The sequence below is a fragment of the Echiichthys vipera genome (genome assembly GCF_963691815.1).
Source record: "Echiichthys vipera genome assembly, chromosome: 7".
Classification (NCBI taxonomy): domain Eukaryota; kingdom Metazoa; phylum Chordata; class Actinopteri; order Perciformes; family Trachinidae; genus Echiichthys; species Echiichthys vipera.
Genome location: NC_139832.1, coordinates 5,968,957 through 5,988,979, shown reverse-complemented (window position 1 = coordinate 5,988,979; position 20,023 = coordinate 5,968,957). Strand labels below are relative to the sequence as shown.

Below are 20,023 nucleotides of genomic sequence, written 5' to 3'. Positions count from 1 at the left end.
TGTTGCATAAAATACAAACTTGTGTTATAATAAAAAGTTCATACTTTAGCCAATACTTTAAAGTAATAAATAAATAGTTTAATTCAGATTTTACTTTAATTTATAAGCAGAAAGTTATCATTTATGTCCATTTTGTTATCTTTCAGTGGTTTCTTATGTATTATATATATATATATGTATACAGAACCTTTTCACTGCTTCATCAATGTTTCTGCCAAATCTCTATATTTCCTTGTTTAAAATGGTCTCAAGATGCAGTTCCTTTCCAAACCGCGACCAGCGCCAAACCTATTTTTAGCCTAAATGCGATACGTTCTCTCGACCAATCAGAATTCAGAGAGCGTTCTATGTGACCCAACATGGCGGCGCTCTGAAGCGGAAGAGTTTTTTGTTTCGTCCGTCCGTTCAACATGTTCAGACTGAGCCATAAAACATTCTGACAAGATAAACTGAATATTAACCAAATGTGTGGGTCTAGGTACAAAACTGTAATTTTCCTGAAAACTATTAAAATGGATTTATAGCGTTTTGGAAAAGAGCTCCTCATATATATATATATATATGTGTGTGTGTGTGTTTAACGTCAGCATGATTGTATAGAAGAAGTCTGAGAATAAACACCTGTTTCACGAACGACCTGCGTCAGTCTGTTATGAGAGAGCTACAAATGTTTAATGTCCATATTAAATTATTTATTTATTTATTATTTAATCGTACTTTGTCAAAGTTAAAGCCACTAACTCTGAGATGGTCATTTGTTGAATGCAAATCAGTTATCAGATCCATCTCCTCTCCCGCTTCAGTTCTGCTTTCTGCTGTTAGTTTTTTCGTTGTCGTCTGCATATTTGAATTTAGCTCCAACGCTCCTGCTCTGTTTACCCTGAGCCCTCGTGTTTGTATGAACAAAGGAACTGTTTCATGTCCACACGCTGTTAGGACGGACAGGATAAGAGGCGGTGGGAGTAGATAATGTACAGCAGAGCAACTGCTACCTGTCACTCTGTCGGGGAGATTGATGGCTCAGATATCGCCCTTAACGCGCTGTTGTTGTGGTTCAAGGTAAAGTGAAGCGGCTCTTCAGTTTTAATGATGCTGGTGTCGAAATGTACTTATTCTATTGTGATTTCTCTTCTTGTCCTTGTACTAACATCCCTTTTCTGTGCCTGCAATAAATATTCCTGTCAAACGGATTAAAATGATTAGTAGTAAGCCTTAATAATTAGCTCTAAGAACATTATCCTCTAGCCCCCCGTCTCACCCACGATCATTTAAAAGACGTGCAATTAGACGGCATTACATTGAGAATTTCTGCTAAATATGTTTTTATACCAACCTTGATATGAAAGGCTATGGATGGCAGTGTCAGTAAGTCAGTCATCTATCTCTCAACATGTGTTGGATGGATGAAACCCGCTGTTTTTGGTTAACCTCAGACGTTTCCTTTAGCCTCACCAGCAGGTCAAACCTTTCACTTTTACAGTGAAATCGCTCAATATCCATGATGAATAGGCTCTCAATTACATACAGACATTAGTGGTTCCCAGACAACATATCCCTGTGTCTTGGTGATCTGACTTTGAGGTGGATATTTGTGGTTTGGAGTGAAATGTCTTAACAACTATTGGATAGATTGTCTTAAAATTAGTGTCAGACATTCATGTTCCCCTCAGGATGAACGATACTAACTTTGCTGCCCTGACTTCCTCTAGAAGCATCATAGGTCAAACGTTAAACTTGTCAGTATGATTAAATACCTGCACATCTAATGACATTCTCATAAAATGTACAACAACCACGCTTACCATTCTCCCTACAATTCATACGTCTGCTAGCCGCCAATTTTTAGCACACAACAGATTTCTGTAGTGTAGTCGCAGACTGTGAGCTTGCGGAGCTCCACGGGACGGCAGGCTGCGCTCCTTGTCCGGCCATCCACCTACGGGGCTTCGCGAGACAGCTGCCCGCTGCCCAAACATTGTAGGACACAACACTGTAGGTCTGTGGCTGAATCTCTCTGATGTGTCTTTCCAAAATGATGTGTGCTGCTCTTTCACCAGTCAACTTCGGGCAGATGCTAGAATGTAAATACTGAATGTCTCAACCACAGCATGGCGGTGGGCGTGGCAGGGCCAGATCTAGGAATTGTACTTTTTTTTTTGTTAGTTTCTATGTGAAAACCATGTTAAATAGAAAATTAATAATCATTTTTTACATTAAAACATGTCTAGAGTGGGTGTTAATCCTTCCAGAGCTGCTAGCATAGCTATAGAGTCTTTGCCTGGCTTTATGGGGTGACACATGATTATCTCTTCTGTGGTAAGGTAGGAAATGAGAATCTGCCTTGTTTGTCTTCAGCATTGATTCTCAACTTAATTAAATTTTTATGGCAAGCATAACTCTGCTGAAGTGAGATCCCTGATTCCCACCCCGCTGCAGCAGAGCTCCTCTGTAGGTGTCCAAACAAAAGGAGAATTTGCCATCAGGGATCAATAAAGCATTACATTATATTATTAACCCTGGACACCGTAGGCAGACATTCTGCTGCTTTGAGGCTCAGAGCAACTGCTTTAGTTCCACCAGTTACACATTTTTCCTCCACTTTACCTCTTGATGACGCACCCACGTAGCCCTGCCACTGCTGAAGAGCAGCCAGTGGATGGGATGCCGTGTTACTATGCCGATTATGGTAACTGTGCACGTATGTCCTACATTATTGTCCTCTATTACTTTACAATCCTCATGCTCAACCACTGAAAAGTTCAGAGTATTTTCGGACTCATGTAGTTAAAATGAAATTTAAAAAACCCATAGAAATCGTGTCTTTTGCATCACACTCTTCGCCCCCTGAATAGCCTTCCAAAATCCTCCCTCTCCCAAGCAGTTTTTAAATTTGCTCTCAATGAATCTTATTTGCTGCGAAGGCACAAATTGCAGCGCAAAGGCTAATTTTTAGTCAGTGCAGGCACTTCCTTAATGAGCCTAAGCATTATTCACTCCTCTACATGCTCTCCCGAATCACAGGGCTCCGTTGCGCTGCCATTCCTGTTTATGCTAATGCAAAAATATTTTCATTATCTCCGCAATAAGACATTTACCAGCCACTCTGCTCCTCAGCCTGGTGAAGAGAGGCTATAATTAGAGTCAGGCGCTGAGGCAGGGGGCCAAAAACGTCACAGCTGATTTGAATGTGGACAAGTGTCGAACAAGCAGTGATCTGATTTCTGTAGAGCTATCAGGAAATGCTCCTGCTTGTGGTCTGGATAATTAAAATCGCTTTATCCTTAATGTACAATGAATATTAAAGAATCCTCCCTTGTAACTCTGATGCAAGCGTACTAAATAGTAACATCAATACACACATGCTGTACTCATTGTAAATGTCAGCCTGCTGGGATGTATCCAGCTTTAGTGATGCAGCTGCATTTTTGAAAGTTGAATTGATGTATTTTTATAGATTATGAAGAGTAGCAGCTGAAGAGTGACAGGGAAAGGGGGGGAGAGGGAGGGAATGACGTGCAGCAAAGGTCTGCAGTTTGGATTCAAACCTGGACCGCTGCCAAGCACCGAGCCTATATGGGGCACACGCTCTGCCCAGTGAGCTCGAGGGTGCCTCTAAATTGCCGTTTTAATGAGAAACTTCCGGATGTGAGAGCTGTAGTAGTCCTAGACCTGGATTCAGATCTAGTTTTAGTCATGCACACTGGCTTTAAAAATAGAAACTTTGAAGAACTGGAGTGAGGAATTATGTAATTTCAACAAGTGTGCAGCAGCGAGACTTGAGTCTACGGCCGTGCTCGCAGCTCTGTGGGGCTGCACGCAGCACGGTGCAGTAGTGCTTTGAGCTAAATGCTTACATGCCTGCAGCGACAATGTTAACGAGATGATATTTAGCAAGTGTGACGTTTACCATATTCACCCTCTGACATTTGCTGATTAGCACTAAACACAAATTAGTGGTGAGGCTCAGCAGAATGGGAATGCCATTCATTTTGCAGATGGTGCATAAACAAACGTAAACAACCTAACGATGTTGCCAGAGGAATTACAAAAGTTATTACACTTGCACTATCCTACAGTTGTCCAGACATTTAATTCAGCCGCACCACCAGCAGGGGCAAACTGACGTCAATCAATGTGTGTGACGTGTTACAGCGGGATGAGGTATGGACAGGCAAGAAGCATTCACGCGAGGCCCAGGCAGTGTGATTACAAACGGGCCTGGCCAATGGGGGGAGAGGGAGAGGGAGGGGTGGAGGGGGGGTGGGGACAAGTACCTTAAAGCCCGGGGCACGGTACGGGCGGACAGTGTGAGTGCGCCCTGACTGAGACATAAACTCATGTCCTGCAGGTGAAAATGTATTTGTTCAACTTTGTTGCTGGAACAAAACACCTGAGAGACGATAACGATGTCAAGCTGAGAGCTACAGTCACAAAATGAAAACCATTGCAGCCGCGATGCACTGGCGTTTAGACTTTTAGCAATGTTCCTGCAGCCGTCTAAAACCATAAGGTCAAAACTAAACTTTCTTCTTAACATTTCTCATTTAAAGCACTGAGCACTGTTTGCTCCGGGCTTGTTTACCCAAAGACGCAGCTTGAGATGTTTTTAATGCTGATAATCTTTGAAATCCATGTTGGGAGGATGCTGGAGGACAAACTTATCAGAATATTCAAAATACCCGTATTTCCAACTCGGCTAACTTGTTTTCTTTTTCGACCGCTCTAAATTGTTTCTGATGAACTTCTATTTAATGTCTAGTAAATCACTCAAACAAATAATGCTGCAAAGATTAAAGGTGCAGTAGGTAAACGCTATTTAAAACACAGTGAGACTGTTCTTGCGGCTCTCTCTTCCCCTCTCTCTCCTGAGCCAATAGGAACGCTTGCTCTCTCTGAAATGACCTGTGATTGGCCAAAGTCTCCTGACAGGGACTAGATTTCCTAAAGCCTGAAAACAGAGCCCAGAGGAGGTGCAGAAGTCTAGTTTTCTCTCAGAACACTTGTAAGGCAATATAAAATGAAATGTATCAGTTTAAAGTCAGATTCTGGCATAAAATCATCCCATGGTCTTTTTCGACATTTGCACTCATCAAATAAGCCATTGGGACATCTTTTTTCTCAAAATAACAATGGTGAATGGGAATGGACTTGTACTCATATAGAGCCTTTCTAGTCTTCTGACGACTGGAGGCGCTTTCACACTACTTGTCACATTCACCCATTCACACAGATGCAGCGGACATCAATATAGTAACCTCTCATCTGAGCATTCACACCACATTTACACACCCATGCGCAACACCGGGAGCAATTCGGGGTTCAGTGTCTTGCCCAAGGACACTTCGACATGTGGACCAGGGGAGCTGGGGATCAACCCACTCCACCACTGAGCCAAAGCCGCCCCACCAATGATCCTCTACAGTAGCATGATAAGAGTCCTTACACATGAAATGAAGCACCAACAACGTAGTTAGCGAACCCCAAGTTTATTAAAAAAGTGTTTTGAAAGCCTTACCTACTGGCCCAGGTACCAGCTCCTCTCATAGTAAAGTCCATACAAGTCCATTAGCAAATGCGATCAAAAAGGAAGGAGCTCATCGGTGCTTTGTTTCATATGTAGGGACTCTTCCCATGCTGCTGCAGAGGTTTGGAGTTATTCTGAGCAGTATTAGTGGTTAAAAAAGACATTTTAATGCCTTCACCGTACTGCCACGAGCTAATCAGTGTTAGCCACGTCCGGCTGTTAGCGACTCTCCCAGATTTCCCAGTTAATAGTTCATACACAAAAGAAAACTGTCTCGACGGCTTATTTGATGAATGTAAGTGTCTAAAAAAGACCATGGGAGGATTTTACGCTGGAAAATCACATTAATTACATAATTTAAGAAAAGTTAAATCTCTTATTCCAGCTTCTCAAACATATTAATATTTTCTGCTTTCTTTCCTCCTCTGTGACAGTAAACTGAATATCTTTTGAACTTTAGGAAGCACTGATCGGATTTTTCACCATTCGACATTTGATTGATTGATTTCTGTTCAAGTATGAGACAAAAAAAAATCATAACATCCTTACCCATAATCCCATAATCCCCTAAACTGATTGCATAAATAATACACAATAACTAATCTATTGAGATAATCATCATCAGTGAAAATAACTGTAAGTTGCAGCTCTACAAACAAATAACATACAGTTTTAACACATTACTAATGTTTGCACAGCAGCGCTATTAACATGCCCCTTCCTTCAAATAGCACCGGGGCTCATTTTGTCACCATATGATGCGTTTGTGGTGTTGTTGAAAGGCCCGCTGAGCTTCTCTTGCAGCAGCACGGTGAAGTCTTTACTTTTTGTAGGCTGTCAACACAGAATGATGTATTGGTCGAGTGTTCATAGTGTGAGACAGAGTGAGAGCTGCTCCGTGCACTTTGACTTTGGCTATTTGTCACCATCAGCACAAAAATGCACTGGTTTAACTTTAGTATAGTGGACTATTATTGATTGTTACATATCTTGTGTAATGTGTGAGTTTCCATCCTGCCTGTTTCTTATTTCTTATTTGAAACGAGTGTGTACGCACATACAAGAGAACACATGCAGTGAAACCACTAGTCATGATATGATGTTATTTGCCAAATGTTCCTGATTAATTCCAAATCATTTATTGCTTTAGTGTTTCATGATTTGACTTAATCATCATTGTATTATCTGTGTAGTTCACTTTACAGTCAGTCATAAAGACGTCATAAACCCAAAAAATATAAAAGTTGAGTCACCTAATAAATGTTTACGGGCGGACTCATTTTGAGTTTATTAAACATTTAAAGCGGGATATAAATTAGTTTGCTCGATGTTTTTCTATTGATCTCATCAATTATTACCACTGTAAGATGAATCATATTGCACAGTGTTGCACGGTGTTGCTGTGGAAGTTGACATATTGCTTATGACTGTCATAGAATTAGACTCATTTTCAAGATTTATGATCTAATATGTTGTGTTATCACAGCCATTCTGCTATCTAGCTGTATATCTTCCAGACTGTCTTGTAGTTTTTCTTTTTAACCCATTCAGATGATAATTGTATCATAGCACCAGTATTGTTTGCACTTATCGGTGTATCAGTATGTTGTCTGTTAGCGTGTTGCCAGTATTTAACCTCTAAAGCAACTTTTCTGCCTCTGTCAGTGGCTGCAATGCAACTGGTAATATTTTGTTAATTCACTCACTTGTGGCGTGTCAACAGAACTCATGCAGCCTTGTATCACATTTAAATGCTTGTTGTCATCCTGTAGTACATGGCTGTTTTGTTGATGGCACTGGTGGGCATCTGGAGCTCATGTGTGTCTGGGCCGTGGCAGCAGGGTCTCCATCCCAGGGATGTCAGTGATGCTCGTGTCTGCTTCAGTTATTACTGGCACCGTGTTGCTCTCAGTGTGCCAACAGTGCTGAGCGACTGACTGCCCTGTCTCTGTCAGTCCCCTCTGTGCGGCTGGAGCTGCTCCTTAAAAGCGCTGTGATGTAATGAGCATAATGATGCTCCGTGCATTAGCTCCTAAGGCGCTGAGGTCACACAGCGTGTTGTAGCAGTGCCACTTTACCTATACTTCCTAAGCACTGGGCTAGGTGAGTGGGAGATGACGCATTGGTTGAGTCACGGATGAGCTGAAGAGCAAGGTAGTTCTCTTTGTGTTACATACTGGACCCTCTTGTATGTAGACGTATGTAAGACGTATGTAAGCAACTTGAAAGCTTAGCCGTCACCACTGAAAAGGACATGTGGCACAAAAGACTAGCGTTTTGTGTCCTGCTTATCAGCCTGATGGTGGCTGAGGTGTGAGACACAAGAGATTTGTATGAACCCAGATTACAATGATTTTCACCTCAACACACTGGCAGCTGATGCTACTCAATAGTTCACACTCTTCCACAGTGGCAGATATGTCAGATATATGTGGTTTTATCATTTATTATTTATTCATTTAATCAAACAAGGGGTCAATTTTAAATGCGTTCCAGCCTGTGGGAGTGAGGAATGGAGTGAAAAAGAGAGAGAGAGAGAGAGAGAGAGAATTAAATGAGAGGGGCTGTTTGTGTTTGCGATGTTTGCTGGATGTGTGGGTGGGTAGGTGGTAGTAGATGGCTGTGAAACCTGAACAGGGGAATGTGGCAGCAGCATGGAGCTGAACCAAATGTGTCACCGCCTCATGCTCACTGGGCCAAGGAAGGAATTCACTGGCAGCGGAGGAATTCAGCAGGAAGAGCGAGTGTATGTGTGCGTGCGTATTGAAGTTGTGTGTTTGTAGTGGTCAGATTGTATTCCATCCCTTCACCCCCTGGCCAGTTATAGGACTGAGCTAGCATGCTGGAGCTCCCTCCACCTCCTCCTCCTGCAGACAGGAAGAGCGTGCAGTCGGTGCAGCAGTCGCCCACATTCTCATGCTTGGAGAGGAACAAAAGTAATGAAGCTGCATCAGTGACCATGCGGACACAGGTAAACAGAAAATGAATAGAGAAAGCAGTGTGGGGTTTTCTGTTTGCTGCTTTTCACATGCTAAGGAAACTTGCTGCATCTTTTCATAGTTTTCTTTGCATAGTGGCAGAACAAGGTGGAACTGGGCTCTAATGTTACAGCAGCAGCACTGAGTTCTCTGTCCCCGCCAACAACAGAGCAACACAGAGTGTCTCGTGGATGTTTCTTGGACTGATAGTAGTTACCATGCTTGATAGCTCCGCAAACACAAGTGGATATGAAATTGTGTGTCTCTGTATGGCTGCAGCCACGCTTTGCCTTGGTCAGGATAGTGGGTTCTTCAGTTTGCCATAACATTGTGGTCCTCCAGAGCCAAGGCAAGGAAGAGATGATCCACTTCTGGTGGGAGTGGGATTACAAGTGGATTTCTTTTGTTTAACCGCCAAATAAGATCTTGTGGTTTGTTGATTCCATGTAAGCGGCCGACAACCGGCACCACAGAAACAAAACCATGAGCTTTCAACAAAGTCAAAGATTTGTTTCTGTCACATTCGAATACGGAACAAATGTTTGTTTTGGCATTGCTTTAGTTTCCGTCCTGCTTTCCTTCTCTGACCTAACACTGGCTGTCTTAAACGACTAACTCAAATATTAAGCTAAACCTAAAAATTACATTTCTATGCCTCCATGCTGGCAAACAGCCGTGGCCAGAGGCATCGTGATTATGTGCCGTCCAGGGGGCGACCACAACATGAGAGACGGTCGCTCGTTCAAAACAACAAAGGCGGCTCCTACAGAGGTGAGCTCGGATGCTGCAAAAGCATCAGTTGTATCAGAACTGGAAAGTAATTACACGACAGTTTAATGGAGTTTGATAGACAGATAGTTCATCCAATCACCTGCCAGGTATGTTTTGAAGTGCCTCCTGCCCTTTCCCAACCAGTTCCAAACAAACCTGACTGATTGATGGGGGCATACAACCACAAGGTGGTAAATCTAGTGCTTTTTAGTTTTTCAATTAAAAAAATAAATATTCTAGAGCTCAGTTTTTAGTTTACTAAAACAAAAGTACACAATTGAACTTACAATAATGTGATAACAGCAAGAGTCACATCCTGTATCCCTGTAACCAACTGTCTGGCTTTAATTTACTTTCTGTTAAAGAACTTATCAGTGACTAGTTATTAAAAACTAATACATTAAGAGTGTATCGTTACAAAAAACATCTCTACCTTTTAAAAGTTCATGCTGTTGAGAGCTGCAGGCTGAAAGCACCATCAGGGAGCTCTTCTGACTTTCAGAGACTGTTAAATAATCCGAGCGGCGGTGCCAGCAGCCCACTCTGCAGGCCGGAAATCAACACTGATAATGTTTTAACCCACTTTTGTCCTGCAGCCAAATCAGGACCCCTCTGCAGCTGTGGCATTGTGCAATTAAATTAGGTGACTTTTATTTAAACATGAGGCCATGTACCAAAGTGGCATTTAGTTCCTGGCAGAGGGGTGTCTGTGTGTGTGTGTCTGTGTGTCTGTGTCTGTGTGTGTGTGTGTGCGTGTGTGTGTGAAAAGAAGTCACTGGTGCTGTTCTTTGCTCTCTTCATTAGATTTTAAATGACATTCTTTACAAAGAGCACATTTTTTGAGCTCTCTAAACTGGATAAATAGTAATGGGTCATTTTTGCCAAGAAGATAATAGTTTTATTGTATTTTCTCCAATTAAAGTTTTCATTCTGCTTTCGGCTTTTTAGACTTGAACAGGTCACATGTAGCTACAACTCTACTGTGAGCGCATTTTAAAGTCACCCTCCACCCAAAAATGTATTCATCTTATGCTTATGTCCGCTTAAATACCTGACCTTGACTCTACTGGGTATACCGTGCGACGTTTGTCCCTACAGAGGTGTTTCACACGTCTCTCCTGAAGGGGGAGATGTCTGTGCTCTTCTCTGAAACTTGGGATTTGAACGTGTCCCAGGAATAGTTAATACATAACAAATCCTACACCAGTCGCTGTCTAATATGCAGAAGAGAGCAAAAAAACCTGAAACCTCCGGGGCAGAGCAGACAGTCAGTACAGAGAATGACAAACTCTTACTGTAGCCGGGTCAGCCACCGACAATTACAAGCTAACAAACAACAGCAACACATGCTAACTACACATACCATTCTGATACGTTTGATAGTCTCCAATTTTAGTGCTCAACATATTCCTCATCTGAGTCTGACTGTTGCCGGGTTCAGAACGTTGAAACTAAAGGTATATTTGCAGACCGGGAGCTCAAACACGTAGGCCTATGGCTGAATCTCTCCCATGTGTCTAGCCATCTTCATGCACGCTGCTCTGTCAACCTTAGGGACATGCCAGAATGTAGTAACCGGACGAGACTCAACTATAGCACTGGTGGGCGGGGAAGGCCACATCCAGAATATCACAATGAGGGAGAAAGAGTAGATGTACCTCCAGCCCCCTCAGAGTTTAAAACACACACACACACACACACACACACACACACACACACACACACACACACACACACACACACACACACACACACACACACACACACACACACACAGACACACACACACACACACACACACACACACACACACACACACACACACACACATTTAGTGACCTGTCTTTCTCTGAAACACACTCTTGCACCCTCACCCACACATACTTTAAATGCAAGCATCATTGCTCTCTCTGCACACACACACACACACACACACACACACACATTTAGTGACCTGTCTTTCTCTGAAACACACTCTTGCACCCTCACCCACACATACTTTAAATGCAAGCATCATTGCTCTCTCTGCACACACACACACACACACACACACACACACACACACACACACACACACACACACACACACACACACACACACACACACACGCACACACGCACACACACACACAGTCACATACTTTGCTAAACATGTACAGTGTGCTCTAAATGGCATTGACCTTGCCGTGTTTCCCCATCCTGCACAGGCAGCACTCCTCCCTCGCTGCACTTCAAATACATTTCATCTGGAAAAAACCCTTTAAATAGACGTGACCTTTTGACTGCAAGGACACCCACTCGCCAAATAATTTAGAAACACACCGTCTGCTACACATCTGTTCAAAAACAGTCAGGGTGTGAGGTGGCAAACGATACTAAGACAAAGTCCTGCTATCTGTTGGAGATAAGAGAAACAAATAACAGAAAGATCAGTCACAGTCAGATGGAGGCGTGGTCGACCAATGATGGTGACACATTGATCATTCCAGCATCAATTTAAGGGAATGTCAGAGTGCCATGTGTAACATTTTTGACTGCAGTAAATCATTACCACATTAACTTAGGCCCTGACACTGGTTTATAACGGAAACACAAAACAAGAGCACACAGATGGAAAGCCTGGCAGCCTCAGTCAGCCTCTTTTATGGAGTCTCTTACATAATGTAATCAGACGGGTTGTTTTATTCACTTCTTTTTGAAGTTGAGTTAGTTTTCCTTGCTCTAATGAATGTTCAAGAGATTGAGAGCTTTTGCTGACTTTCATCTTGCATGCTCTTCAAAATGAATCCAAGTAAACATTTGCAAGTGATTTTGTCAAAACAGGTATTCCTTCATGCAACTGTGACTGATATTTAAGATGTATTTGAACTTTGAATTTGTTGTTTTCTCTGTCTGCTCCTTGTCAGTCTATGTATATATTTCTTAGATTAGTGTACATATTGTATGAATGTTTGTGTTGGGAGTTTACACTGAAACAGCCAAGAAACGATACTCGGATGCGTCTTTCAAACACAAGCAAACAGTGGATTTTCTCCCGTGCTGTTTCTTTTGTGCAGACTTGGATTGAAAGTCTGATTGGAGATCGTTGGTACTTGCGATGCTATCAAATGTGGATAAATGTGCTTTGAGACGCATTGTTTTGAAGTACTGAGGTATTGATACTTTGACAACCTTACTTCCAACTAGTGTTAGACAGATACATCTGCCGGCCGATGTTATTTTAGGTGTATCCGTATCGGCCGATGCGGGCTGCTGCGTTCCCTGATATCTTTTCCCTGGCATTATTTACAGACAGGCGTCCACAGGCAGCTCGGTGTTGATGGAGACGCCTTTTTTAAGTTCAATAAATGTTCCTTTTTTATAAATTTAGACTCGTAACATTTGTTATCATCATTGTGTATTTTTTGTGATGTAAATTGAGGGAAAAAAGCTCAAGAATATCACCAGTCCATATCGGTCATCGCCTAAGGCTGATGAAAAAAACATTGGTATCAGCATCAGCCCTAAAAAATCCATGTCCGTCGATCCTAGAGTAGTAGTAGTAGTAAGAAATTATGAAACCGTGAATTTGTTGTGTTTTGTTCATACAGTTTTCACAGCTGGTGAATACAAATCAGGAAAAAAATCATAAACAAGAGCAGCTGTGGCGTTAAGCGGTAATTGCAGGTGTGTTTTTGGATCTCACTTCTTAGAGATCCACATAGTGTCGCCGGTGTGACAGGTGTCACTCAGATGGCAGAGACTGGGAAAAAAAACAACCAGCAAGCCGCTTCTGTCAGTCCCGTTAGCTCCGCCTATACCTCTCCTTCAGTTCCACCACTGCGGACTGGCTCTGTGTTACTTTTCCTGGGAATGTCACCCCGGACACGCAGTTAATAATACCCCAAATGCAAGGGCTTTTATCAGAGGGGCATAGGCTCAATCACCGTTGTTCCCTCATTCGGCGATAGACTGACCTCACAGACTTGACTTCACAGAAATGTATTTAAATGGAAATCTTCAGAATTATTACTTTAATTCATTATGGATACACTCCCTAAAAACCCCACTACAAAAGTGGACTAAACATAATTCCACAAATGGACCTTTTGTTATTTTCTCCTCCAAAAACTTTATCATTTACGTAAACAGGTTATTGACAGGCAATAACAAAGATCACTGACTCACCAATTATGACTCTGCGTGAGCTACAAAGGTATTGGCACGGTTTCAAACAGGCTCTGAAGGGACATTGATTATCGAGATGTGCCTCTTTTTGGCAAGAGGACAAAGAGGAAGAAGACCTTGAGGCTGCAACTAATGATTGTTTTTGTTATTGATTCATCTGTTGCATATTTGTCTGAGTAGCTGCCAGTTGTTTGAGTGTATAAAATGGCAGAGGAGAGTCAAAACGTCCATCACAATTACCCAGAAGTGATGTTTTGAAGATATTCAGTTTATAACGAACGAAATACTCAATAATAAAATATGCCTGTGATGACATTTCAGTGAATCATTTCAGCAGCACTACTTCTGTAACTTGGCTACAAGGACAAACAGGAGTAAAGCAACTGGAGATCCTCGAGAGACACGGTGAGACCCAAATCACATGACACAGCAGGTGCAGTGTCTGTAGAGCGAGAGATCATGTGTGGTATGTGTGATCATGTGTGTTTGCATGAGAGGTGGGATGTGTTGTGCGTGGGCTGTCACGGGCAGCACCGTGTTTACGTAACCCTGGAGGTTTACCACCCGTCCTTCATAAATGTCGTGTGGATATCGGCAGGGGCAGCGAAGCCAAACACAGAGCGCACAGAGCTTACCAGCTGACAGCGGTTCAGTGGTCAAGATGGTCTAGTAAGAGGGAGGTTCAGTTTAATTCCCTGATGTAATGCATGCCTTTGTGTAAGAGAAACAGTCTGCTACAGCTGCAGGGGAGCTAGCCTGATAAATGGAGATCAATTGAAGACCAACAAATCACATAATGAGTGAACTAAAGTGGTTTTTGGATCTGTGCTTTGTTCTCAGATGACAGAGTAATGAGGCACTTTGTCTGAACAGCTTGTTTGGGATTGTGTGTTTTGTTAAGAATTACATGGCACTAAAGCACCAGTTGTGGATCTTCTTTTAGATCTTCCAGTATCACGTCACAAAACTGTAAATTATCGTCTGATGCTGGTGTGAAAAGAGAGGAGTGTCATTGGTATTTTTCTCAAAGTGATGAGCCTCTAAATCTGAACGCTTTGTCTAGATTCTGTGTCCCAGTACATACACAGTATACGGTATAAGTTTTTGAACACAAGCTTTTATATCGGTAACAAAGTAAGAGTTCAGAAGTTACGCAGATGAGAGTGTGATGGATTTAATGGTTTTAATAGAGGCATGTGATGTTCTCTGCTGGGATCAACACTGAAACTGGTGCCAGAGTCACAGAATATCTGACAGTGTGCCGGAGCTCAGCTGAATGGCGCAGTCAGTAGGGATGCACCGATTTAACGCCCGTATCATCCTTGTTGACTGCAATCTGCATTTGGCAAAACGGTAAAAAGCATACTGGATGATTTTGCTCTAACTGCATGTGTTAAAAGTTACAAATCTTTTTCATGTGAAAGAAGAGTAAAGGTTGTTTGTGTGATTTAATGTATGCTCCTTTAAAGATAGTGTAATGAAGGGCTGTGTTACTTTAATATGGCTCTGTAAAAGTTATTATATTTAAGATTCCCTGGCACTAAACAACAACAAAATTCATCTGCATCAGCTTCAGTTATCTGTTTTTTTTAAACTTTGTATCAGTATCAGCCCAGAATTTTGCAATCGGTGCATCATGCACATTTCATGGAAAGCTGCGAAGTGTGAGTGTCTATTTTAATCAGTGGGTGTTTTTTTGATTGCTCTTTTAATGATATGGTTATGTAAGTCTCTCATGGCTGAGAGCTAACAGGGGAAGGTGGAGTAGTGCCTCCGTTGTCCTCAGAGATTAAAGTTTATGGGACAACAGAGTTGTCTGGATGAGTGGAATACATTTTTACAGCTGCACTGTATGCTTTTAGCTGATGCTGTGTTTCAGGTGCACTTACCTCTTGAACACAGTGAGCTGCAGTTAAAAAATAATGTGTGATATAATACATAATGAACACGATGAAAGGCTGAGTGGAAGCTTCGGATCCAAAGCCTTCAAGTGCTTAAATTCTCACCTGGGCTGCATGTTGAATTTCTTTGTTAGTTTCTGTTCATGAGCAATGAGCTCATACAAACTTCAGCTCTACCTCTCAAAACAAACAAGCTATTAGTATAAAAACAAACAAAACTTTGTTTTCTGATAACTTTATATGAGTCACCTTTTTATTTATAAAGGAAATAAAATCAATCAGTGAGTAAGCAGATAGTCAGGGACATTTTTTTGTATATGACGAAATATACATAGACTGTATGAAAAACTGACGTAGCCTCTTCGTCCTGGTCCGTTCTCTAAACTGGATCCAGTCGTACTCACCATCTTGTCAGACTTTAACTCCGCCTCATTTCCTCTTACCTAAAAAGGGCATGTATGTGACGTTGGGGGGAAGGAGATACGTCCATCTGGCTGACGTATACCTCCGAAGAGAAGTGAAGGCTAGAGGCTAGCTCTCACTCAAGAGGCCACGCCCCTAATTATTCATAAACTTTAACCTCCAATAAAATAAAAACTAGCCTGGTATAAAAAAATTCACCCCCCTCAGTGTTGTCATGGAGATATGACCTAAACATACAGACAAGAATGTTTTTTTGTCCCAGGCCTTAAACAGGTTTAATGATGCTGTGAAAACGGCCTGTTTAACATGGGGGTCAATGAGAAACTGCTCTGTTATGAAACATGCCCCTAGTGGACACTCGGAGAACTGCAATTTTTGGCACTTCTCTATTGGATCAACCAGGAAGTTGAGTTGTATAAAATTCCCCCTGTGCTGTCATGAATGGGGAAATTAGCTCTGGAGACCAAAAACTACACTTTTTTTGGTTTTAGAGATGATTTTTTGGGAACTGCAGGTCTTGGCATATCCGTGTTGGCTTCATTTTTCTGCCCTGGATTTGTCTGGATTGCTTTCTGATCTTTTGATGTTGCTTTTGCTCTTGGTTTCCTCGATACATTTCTTGTTGTGTGCTTGTTTAACACGCACATCAAAACGGTCACTGCAGGCGGAAACCCTCACTCTTTCAGTCTGATTTACCAAGCATGTTTGTGACACACTGTGATATTGTGTTATCCAACTCTATTGAGGCCACACTCCGACTCTGGACTCAGAGATGTAAGGTGCATTGTTAACATGTCTTTTATTATAGGTGTTAAAGGGCATTTTCAAAGCTTTATAAAAATTTTAGTGCCACTTTCAACATTTCCCCTTTTCGGCCCAGGTCATCGTTGCCTCAGCTCTACTGAAATTACACCATCGTGTCTATTACAGCTTGTACTATTTCCAACCTTGCTGCAGGAGGGATCCACAGCTGCCGATAAACAACCTCTCAGGACACTGACATGCTATTCCCATTCATATTCTGTGAGCAATCCGACATGGCTTTATCAGCGTCCCGGGAGAAGAGCTTCACATATCAGCTGAGAAATAAACAAGGCTTCGTGTGAATGTGCAGCTCACTGAGAGGATTTGAGCCGTCCTCAGAGGTCATAAATACCTCTTTATCATTTAATAGTCTGGCAAGGAGATCAGAGTTAATAGGTTACACATATTGCATTTAATTTTATAAGCTCTCTATGAATTCTGCATGCATACATTAGTTTTTACACACTGGTGGAAATGAGAGATGGACGGCTTTCATCATGTGGCATAATTAACATAATTTCTTGCATGTGTGTATCATGTGTTTATTTTTGTTTAGTGTTTTTATCAAAACAGAGGTGGGTGAGCATGCATTCACACTTGAAGTTGTAGATTATCACTGAGCTCCAGAGCAGTATAAAAGGAGTGTCTCTCTGAATAATAATAGTTTCACATTAACATAAAAAAACATTAATATAATAATGATGTTAACAGTGTATTAATCCTGCTAGCAAAATGTCATGTTAATGTAATACAAGGCCCCATTTATGCATCATTTTCCATGCCAATGTAAATTTTCTTAGTATAATCCATTTTAGATGATCCACCGAAGCCCTCTCCCATGCATATTCACAACGTACAAAAATGTATCACCATAGCCACAGAATGTAGATAATAGATTTCCTGTTATTATTTCTTAGGAGTTTGATATCAGACGTATAAAAGCATTACATTACATTACATTATGAAATGTTTTTTTGCTTCAGTGGTTTATAATGACTTCCTCAGATCTGTAACCATTGTGCAACATAAGTGACATCACTTGCATTGACCCCATTAGCTGTTTATCGGTAAAACAGCGCGGACAAACTGCGGCTGCCGTTTAGCATTGGGTGTTGAATTTATTGCAGCTCTGCGAGGAGAGTGTCTCAGTCATAACTCACGGCTCAGAGGCCTGTTAGGACAAGCTGTTTTCCTTTTCATGCTACAACTGATCGATTATAATTTCATCCTATTCAGACAATTATTAATTCTCGGAGCGCCTCAGACTCTGCTGCAGGGCTCCTTGTTATGTTGAAACACCGAGCGTATCTCCCTTGGGGATGCTACGATCTAGAGCAACGGGGTGTTTTTGTCCCTGTACACACATGGCTTACATCATCTACAGTACTGTGCTGCTCTCGTCCCTTGTGGTTCAGGAGCAAAGGTTCTCCATTGCTCTGGAACATCCTCTTTTGCCTTTTACTTGAGTGATTTCGTCATGGCCATCTGTCAAACATCCATGTGTAAATGTGAGTAGAGTCCCTTGTGGGCCAATGTGGGTAATTCGTCAGGGTTTATGAAAACTGTAAATTCTTTGGATTATGCTCCGGATGTTCTTCTTTTTTTTGGGGGGGGGTACATGACAGTCGAATACGCTGCCCGCAGCAGTTGAGAATGTGGACATTATGCAGACAGCATTTAGGGGAAAAGGTCAAACTCCTTCAGACCACAGCAGAAACTAAAATGAATCCAACCAGCACAGTGGCTGAACATCTGGTAAATCACTTGTGTGAATAGTGGGATATTTCATCTGTGATTACTAAACCTAGTCTTCTAACACACTGGGCTTCTTCTTTCTGATTGGTGTTCTGCGTGTCTTTTCAATGATATCTGTGCAGCAAACCATCATGACGGGATTTGGAATCCAGTGCACGAGTGTTGAGCCGCAGGTCCTCTTCCGGCCTCTAGATGCAGACTGCAAGAACACTTGATTAAAACCCCACAACAAGTCATTGCACATGAGAGTCTTAGTTTTTAATTTTCACTTTTTTTTTCTTTTCAAAATGCAAATTGGTAGCCTGGCATCACCAGACTAATCGCAAATCCATTATTAGTCTGGGCCCTTTGGGTTCATTTTTAATATCCAAGGGGCGCAGAGATGCAAATGCTTCACCGACTTTAGCTCCTTCTGGACTTCTCTGTCACTTAATGAAACCCAAAATCCTAATTAGGTATAAAAAAAAGAAGATAATGGCAAAGAGTCAGCTCTATAGCCTCTGTTAGTGTGACTGTTATTAGTACTGTAAGGGTCGTCCTCAACTGACAGCAGAGGACATTGTAACAGACGTCAGGATGAACAGGAAAGAAGTTGTCTAGAGGCAGTGCCCTTAGGTGTGATCGGTGGTGTGTAGGTCTCTTGCTGTGAGCTAATAATGTCAGTGTACATCCCTCTTATGGAGCCTGCTGCTGTCACAGGGTCTCCCGGGAAACCTTGTATTCCTGTAGGATTTGATCTTCTGCTACACAGAGCAAGAACCTGTACAGCATAAGTAATGCGAGCTGCCACTAAATGGAAAAAGGTGTTACTACGCATCGATTGTTGTTGGAGACGGGGAAAGGCGTCTGAACCTGTGAGTGCGCATGGGGTTTCTCGTCTATGTCGTGCTTCAGCTGGAGACTGCTCAGGAGCTCAACCGAAGCACTTTAGGGGAAAGAAATGTTGTCAGTTTTGTGTCACAAGTCATTCTGTGTAAAATGGCATGCAGCACTGACGCTACTCTGTTTGTGAGGGCCCTGCTGTCCCTGCATATAACATACTTTACAATGTGAATACTCTAGTCTGTGTACTAATATTTAAATGCTATACATTTAACACATTTACAGGAGAAGGAGTGCTAATAGTTTGCTCAATCCTGCACCAAACTATGGCTTATTTTCACTAGTATTTACTGATCTACTGAGTGAGACACTGAAGCCCAAGTTGCGCCCTGTGGACCCACTGCTCCTATCGTTCCTAAACACAGCATGTCCATTTTCTATATAAATGAAGCGCTACATGGGCCACGGAGGCTACGCGCCCCCTGCTTGTCTGTTTCACCCCCTCTGTGCGCAGCTACCCAGCCCTCCAACAGCTAAAAACTCCTTGACAGTGAGTAAAAGTTAATATAATGTGTTTAAAAATGATTAAAAAGTTTACCTTATTGTACCTGAGGGCAATGTGAGACAGCAACGCTCCTAAAGCTGCAGAACCAACTGTTTTAAAACTCTTTGGCACAAAGTGAAGCTGGAAGCTGTCCCCCATGGAGTTAGGGCTAACTAACTGTTACTTTCCTTTAAAACGCTGTATTTTTTTTGTTTGAAGTATGTGCCGTTACATTTGTAGCAGCAGGTCCCTTTATTAGAGATGGACACCTACGTTAGTCCAAAATGTTCTTTTGTTCATTGACTTCAAAGGTGTTGAAACTTCAGTACACACA

General features: G+C 42.0%; 1 protein-coding gene across 4 annotated transcripts in view; it reads left to right on the top strand.

The window, feature by feature from the left end:
* The window catches only part of LOC310949394 (pleckstrin homology domain-containing family A member 7-like), a 125,237-nt gene that overhangs the window by 34,082 nt on the left and 71,132 nt on the right, over positions 1 to 20,023 (top strand). The window contains exon 1 of one of the 4 annotated variants that reach the window (XM_083916845.1): positions 8,399 to 8,495. The exons of the other annotated variants lie outside the window; for them this stretch is intronic. The gene's annotated coding sequence lies outside the window, so the exon portion shown is untranslated. Of the gene's footprint in view, positions 1 to 8,398; positions 8,496 to 20,023 lie in introns of those variants that run through there. 4 annotated transcript variants of the gene reach the window in all.